A 7,297-nucleotide genomic window follows, 5' to 3' on the forward strand; every position below is an offset into this window, starting at 1 on the left:
CGAGAGCAAAAAAAAAAAAAAAAAAAAAAAAAAAAAAAAAAAGAGTCTGGAAACCCCTCTTAAAAATTTTTGTTCTATTCTTATTCCCCATGGTCTAGAGGCCTTTTTGCCAAAACCCCACACAAGTGTTCCAAAAAATCATCATTTTTCGTCATTTTTCACCAGTTTTCGTCGGTGTTCGTTTGGTTTGTTTGGTTGGATTTGCTGCTTGAATACTCCATATCACTGTTTCATTAGTTTTCAAAGAGCTTAAAGAAGAAAATAGAGGGGAAAAAGGCAGAGGTGTGAGCTTATTTGAGGGTAAAAGCCATCATTGAGTGCAAACACGAGTGTACTTGAGTGACCATTTTCTTTGAGTGAAACACGTGAGGGAGTGCAGTGAGGTCCTTTCTATAATTGTCTAACCTTATTGTTTTGCAGATTCTCCATCATGTCACAAAATACAGAAAGAAATGCAGGCAATGACGCTCCACCACCTACAGTTCCAAATCTACAAATTGAAGCTTTAATGGGGGAGATGAGGAGGATGTTGAGGGAGGAGTGTGAGCAAATACATGAGCGGTTGGATAGGGTAGAAGAGAGGGCACAACGGAGACCAAGGAGGAATATGGTGCACCAAAGGGAGGATGAGAATGAAGGGGATTTAGAAGGGGTAGTTTCTGATGATGAGTTTGATAGGATGTCGACGGGTAACCATAGGAGGTATGGTGGGAATAGAGAAGATAGGAACCAGGTAGATAATTATATGGGGAATATCAAAATGAGAATCCCGGCATTTCAGGGGAAGAGTGATCCTGAAGCATACCTTGAGTGGGAGAAGAAAATGGAGCTAGTTTTTGATTGTCACAACTACTCCGACATGAAGAAGGTAAAACTTGCTGCCATTGAGTTTACTGATTATGCTATTGTTTGGTGGGATCAGTTGTGCATCAACAGGAGGCGGAGTGGAGATCGCCCTATTGACACATGGGAGGCCATGAAGAGGGTGATGAGGCGACGGTTTGTACCATCTCATTATTATCGAGATCTATACCTTAAGTTGCAGGGTCTTCGTCAAGGGTCCAGAAGTGTTGATGAGTATTATAAGGAGATGGAGATGGCTATGATTAGAGCCAATGTTGAAGAGGATCGGGAGGCAACCATGGCAAGGTTTTTGAATGGGTTGAACAGAGAGATTGCTGACCCAATCGAGCTACACCATTATGTGGAATTGGAGGATTTGGTTCATATGGCAATCAAAGTTGAGAGGCAGCTCAAGAAGGGTAGTTCAAGTTCGAGGTCAAGACCGAGCCCACACAATCCAAGTACAACACCTTGGAGGTCGAACTATCCAAAGAAAGAAGACCAACCCACTTCATCATCTACACCAAAACCAGCCACCACAGCCACGCCACCTCAAGGTAAAACAACTCCTACTAAGTCTCATTCTAGTGAGATAAGGTGTTTCAAATGTCAGGGGAGAGGACACATTGCTAGCCAGTGTCCAAACAAGAGAGTCATGGTGATTCGAGAAAGTGGAGAGATAGATTCTGAAGATGAAGATGATCTTGCTGACATGCCACCATTGGAAGATGCTTCTGACAATGAGTATGGACCAGAATCTGGTGAGATGCTTGCACTAGTCACAAGGCGAGTCCTGAATTTGCAAGCAAAAGAAGAGGAAGAAGAGGTGCAGCGAGAGAACATCTTTCACACTCGTTGTCATGTGAGAGACAAGGTATGTAGGGTCATTATTGATGGAGGTAGTTGTAATAATGTTGCTAGTGCTTCCATGGTTGCCAAGCTGGGGCTTACAACGCTTAGGCATCCTTGTCCATACAAATTGCAATGGCTGAATGATAGTGGTGAAGTGAGGGTTACAAAACAGGTGCTAGTCTCATTTCGAATTGGCAAGTATGAAGATGAGGTGTTGTGTGATGTGGTTCCCATGCAAGCTGGACACCTCCTTCTAGGAAGGCCTTGGCAATTTGATCGGCGGGTGCAGCATGACGGCTTCACCAACAAGTATTCATTCACATTCCGTCAACGAACAATCACTCTAGCGCCTTTGACACCAAAGCAAGTGTATGAAGATCAAGTGAGGTTGCAAAAATTGAGTGACAAAAAGAAAATGAGTGAGCAAAAAGAGAATGAAAAGATGAATGAGAGTGAGGAAAAAGAGAAACAAAGAGAGAAAAGTGTGGAATCAAGTGAGAGAAAACAAAATAATTTTTATGCAAAAAAAAGTGAGGTTAAGAGAGCATTGTGTACAAAACAGCCCATGATTTTACTCATGTATAAGGAGGCTCTTTTAAATACTAACCAACTTGATTCTTCGCTGCCAAGTGTTGTTGTGTCTATTTTGCAGGAATTTGAGGATGTGTTTCCTGAGAAAGTACCACATGGTTTGCCACCTGTTCGAGGAATAGAACATCAAATTGATTTTGTTCCAGGTGCTTCCATCCCAAACCGACCAGCCTACAGAAGTAATCCTGATGAAACAAAGGAATTGCAAAGGCAAATTGAAGAATTGATGGAGAAAGGGCATGTGAGAGAAAGCATGAGCCCTTGTGCTGTTCCAGTGATTCTAGTTCCCAAGAAGGATGGAACATGGAGGATGTGTGTTGACTGTCGAGCCATCAACAATATAACGGTAAAATATCGACATCCCATTCCTCGTTTAGATGACATGTTAGATGAATTGCATGGTTCTTGTGTGTTTTCCAAAATTGATCTTAAAAGTGGGTATCATCAGATACGTATGAAAGAAGGGGATGAGTGGAAAACTGCTTTTAAAACTAAACATGGATTGTATGAGTGGTTAGTCATGCCATTTGGACTAACTAATGCACCTAGCACTTTCATGCGCTTAATGAATCATGTATTGCGTGCTTTCATTGGAAAATTTGTGGTTGTGTATTTTGATGATATTCTTATTTATAGTAAGAATTTGCATGACCATGTTTTGCATTTGCATTCTGTTTTGGATGTTCTTAGGAAACAGAGTTTATATGCTAACCTCAGTAAGTGTACTTTCTGCACCGATAAGCTTGTTTTCCTAGGCTTTGTTGTAAGTGCTACAGGTATTCAGGTGAATGAAGAAAAGATCAAAGCCATCCAAGAGTGGCCGACCCCTACAACTATAGGTAATGTTAGAAGTTTTCATGGACTTGCTAGCTTCTACAGGAGGTTTGTGAAAAATTTTAGCACCATCGCCGCACCACTTACAGAAGTTATCAAAAAGAATGTGATATTTAAATGGGGTGAAGCTCAAGAGGAGGCATTTCAGCTACTGAAATACCAGCTTACTCATGCTCCTTTACTTGCTTTGCCTAACTTTTCTAACACTTTTGAAGTTGAATGTGATGCTTCTGGAATAGGTATTGGCGCTGTTCTTATGCAGGATGGGAGACCGCTTGCATACTTTAGCGAAAAGCTAAGTGGGGCTGCCCTCAATTACCCCACCTATGACAAAGAATTGTATGCACTAGTGCGTGCTTTAGAAACATGGCAGCACTATTTGTGGCCAAAGGAGTTTGTGATTCGCACAGATCATGAATCCTTGAAACATTTGAAAGGCCAACATAAGCTCAACAAGAGACATGCCAGATGGGTTGAGTTCATTGAGACATTTCCTTATGTCATTCGCTATAAACAAGGTAAGGAGAATGTGGTTGCTGATGCCCTTTCTCGCAGGTATGCCCTAATCTCCACTCTTGATGCTAAATTACTTGGGTTTGAACACATAAAGGAGCTGTATTTTGCTGACCATGATTTTGGGGAAATTTATGGTGTTTGTGAAAAATCTGCTGAAGGAAAATTTTATAGGCATGAGGGTTTCTTGTTTAGGGAGCATAGGTTGTGTGTGCCTAATTGTTCTTTGAGAGATTTGCTAGTTAGAGAGTCCCACGGGGGAGGGTTGATGGGACATTTTGGAGTTGCTAAGACCCTAGTTATGTTGCAAGAGCACTTCTTTTGGCCCCACATGAAACGAGATGTTGAGCGAATTTGTGGTAGGTGTGTCACTTGTAGGCAAGCTAAATCAAGAGTTCAGCCAAATGGCCTTTACACACCCCTACCTATCCCTAGTTCACCATGGGTTGACATTTCAATGGATTTTGTGTTGGGTTTACCTAGAAGTAAGCGTGGGAGGGATTCAATCTTTGTGGTTGTAGACAGATTTTCTAAGATGGCTCATTTTATTCCTTGTCATAAAACTGATGATGCCTCTAACGTTGCAGATTTGTTCTTTAGGGAGATTGTGAGATTACATGGTATGCCTAGAACAATTGTATCAGATAGGGATGCTAAGTTCTTAAGCTATTTTTGGAAAACATTGTGGGGAAAACTTGGGACAAAACTATTATTTTCTACTACTTGTCACCCTCAAACCGATGGTCAAACAGAAGTAGTTAATAGGACCCTATCCACCTTGTTGAGGGCTATCATAAGTAAAAATATTAAGACTTGGGAAGATTGTTTGCCACATGTTGAGTTTGCTTATAATCGTTCAATGCATTCTGCTACTAAATTTTCACCATTTGAAATTGTTTATGGTTTTAATCCTCTAACTCCTTTGGATTTATCACCTTTACCTGTTTCTGAGCATTTGAATTTAGATGGCGAGAAGAAGGCAGAATTTGTGAAGAAAATCCATGAGAGGGCGCGACTCAACATAGAAAGAAGGACTGAACAATACATTAAGCAAGCTAACAAGGGTCGTCATAAGCAGGTTTTTGAGCCCGGTGATTGGGTATGGTTACACATGAGGAAAGAGCGATTCCCAACACAAAGGCGTTCAAAATTGCTACCTCGAGGAGATGGTCCATTTCAAGTACTTGAAAGGATCAATGACAATGCCTACAGACTCGATTTACCAGGTGAGTATAATGTTAGTGCTACTTTTAATGTTTCTGATTTGAGTCCTTTTGATGCAGGTGACGATTTGAGGTCAAATCCTTCTAAAGAGGGGGGGAATGATGAGGACACCAAGACCCAAGTATCAAGCCAAGTTCCAGTTGGTCCAGTGACAAGGGCACGAGCCAAGAGATTCAAGGAAGAACTTAACAGCCTAGTCCACAAAGTCCTAAAACAAGAGGAGACCGTGGTCAACATTGAAGGAGAACAAAGACTTGTCTTACTCATCAAAGTTGACTGAGTTTAGGAGCTTCATGAGTCTTATTGTATTTGTCATTTTAATTTATTTACGTTATTGTTGTTATTTGGTCTTTCTTTATTTTTGTGATAAGTCAAACATTTGACTTGTGTGAGTCCAATAGTCCTTTTGTCTTTAATTTTCGGTTTTCATGAGGAAGACAAAAGGCTTGTCTTTAATTTCAGTTTTCATTAGGAAGACAAAGGGGCTGTCCTTAATTTTTCGGTTTCATTAGGAAGACCAAGGGTCTTGTTTTCATGTAATTTTCGTCCTTATAAGGACTGCCAAAACATTTGGAAAAATCAGATTATGTTGAATGAAATTGTGAGTTTATTTCTTCTTGAGTTCTTGAAGAAACTTTTGAACTTATCAAGGAGATTCCTTGTGGCGTTCATCCTGACTTATCAAACGGATTCCATCCCCGTTTGTGGCGTCTTCCTCATACCAAGGTTCGTGCTTGGCTAAGCATTGGGTCGCGGTTCCATTCCAATCTCGTGTGTTCTTGGTGGCTGTTCCATAAGACAAGTCTTTGTTCTCCTTCAATGTTGACCACGGTCTCCTCTTGTTTTAGGACTTTGTGGACTAGGCTGTTAAGTTCTTCCTTGAATCTCTTGGCTCGTGCCCTTGTCACTGGACCAACTGGAACTTGGCTTGATACTTGGGTCTTGTTGTCCTCATCAGCTTCATCCCCCTATCTAGGATGCTAATCGGTCGTTCCTCGTAACTTAAGTCCTTCTGGAGTGCTATGGTGTCGTACTTGAGGACGTGAGATGGGTCTGACACATACTTGCGTAACATCGAGATGTGGAAGACGTTGTGACTATCGGCTAGTGCTGGCGGTAGGGCTAGTCTATACGCAACTGGTCCCACTTTGTCCAATATCTCAAAAGGACCTAAGAATCGGGGACTGAGCTTGCCTTTCTTCCCGAACCGCTTGACACCCTTCATAGGAGATATCTTCAGGATGACTTGATCTCCAACTTGGAACTCCACATCGCGTCTCTTGGTATCTGCATAGCTTTTCTGTCGGCTTTGAGCAGCAAGCATACGCTGTCTAATAAGCGTTACTGCTTCTTGAGCTTGCCTAACAGCTTCGGGCCCTAGAAGCTGCCTTTCTCCTACCTCGTCCCAGTGCAACGGTGATCGGCACCTTCTTCCATATAGCAACTCATAAGGTGCCATTCCGATCGTCGACTGGTAGCTGTTGTTGTACGAGAACTCGATCAGCGGTAAGTACTTGTTCCACAATCCTCCGAAGTCAAGTACACATGCGCGTAGCATATCCTCTAAAATCTGAATCATACGCTCTGACTGCCCATCTGTCTGAGGATGGAAAGCTGTACTAAGACTTAACTTAGTACCCATGGCTTGCTGTAAGCTTCTCCAAAATCTTGACGTAAACACTGATCCTCTATCTGATACTATCGTCTTGGGGATTCCATGCAATCGTACAATCTCTTGGATGTAGATGTCTGCATATTGGTCTGCCGTATAAGAAGTCTTAACAGGCAGAAAATGAGCCGACTTGGTTAGTCTATCTATGACTATCCAAGCAGAATCATGCTGCTTATTTGTCTTTGGCAGACCTGTCACGAAGTCCATGGCTATATCGTCCCACTTCCACTCCGGTATGCTAAGCGGTTGCAATAATCCTGCAGGCCGCTGATGCTCCGCCTTCACTTGCTGGCATACCAGACACTTAGATACATACTCCGCTATGTCCTTCTTCATCCCTGGCCACCAATAGACTGCCTTGATGTCATGAGTCATCTTGGTAGACCCTGGATGAACCGAGTATGGGGTGTTGTGTGCTTCTTCTAGGATCGTCTTCTTAATACTTTGATCGTCTGGCACGCATACCCAATCCTTATATCTCAATAAACCTTGACTGGATATTGAGAAATCTGTAGTCTTGCCTTCTCTGACTGCATCCATGTGCGTTGCTAGTGAATCATCATGTCTCTGACCATTCCGTATGTCTTCTAGCAGTTTCGATTGGATAGACAAGTTAGCCAACTTGCCTACAACCACTTCTATTCTGGCACTGATAAGCTCCTGTTGGAGTGGCATTTCTATTCCGGATAAGGCTGCTAAGTTCCCATAACTTTTTTGGCTAAGTGCATCGGCAACTACGTTTGCCTTCCCCGGGTGGTATAGGATTTC

General features: G+C 42.3%; 1 pseudogene; it reads left to right on the plus strand.

Moving 5' to 3' along the window:
* The first annotated feature begins 295 nt into the window (after nucleotides 1-295).
* LOC133821256 (uncharacterized) lies at nucleotides 296-5,387 on the plus strand (annotated as a pseudogene).
* Nucleotides 5,388-7,297: the final 1,910 nt, after the last annotated feature.

The sequence above is a fragment of the Humulus lupulus genome, chromosome 1, assembly GCF_963169125.1.
Source record: "Humulus lupulus chromosome 1, drHumLupu1.1, whole genome shotgun sequence".
Lineage (NCBI taxonomy): Eukaryota > Viridiplantae > Streptophyta > Magnoliopsida > Rosales > Cannabaceae > Humulus > Humulus lupulus.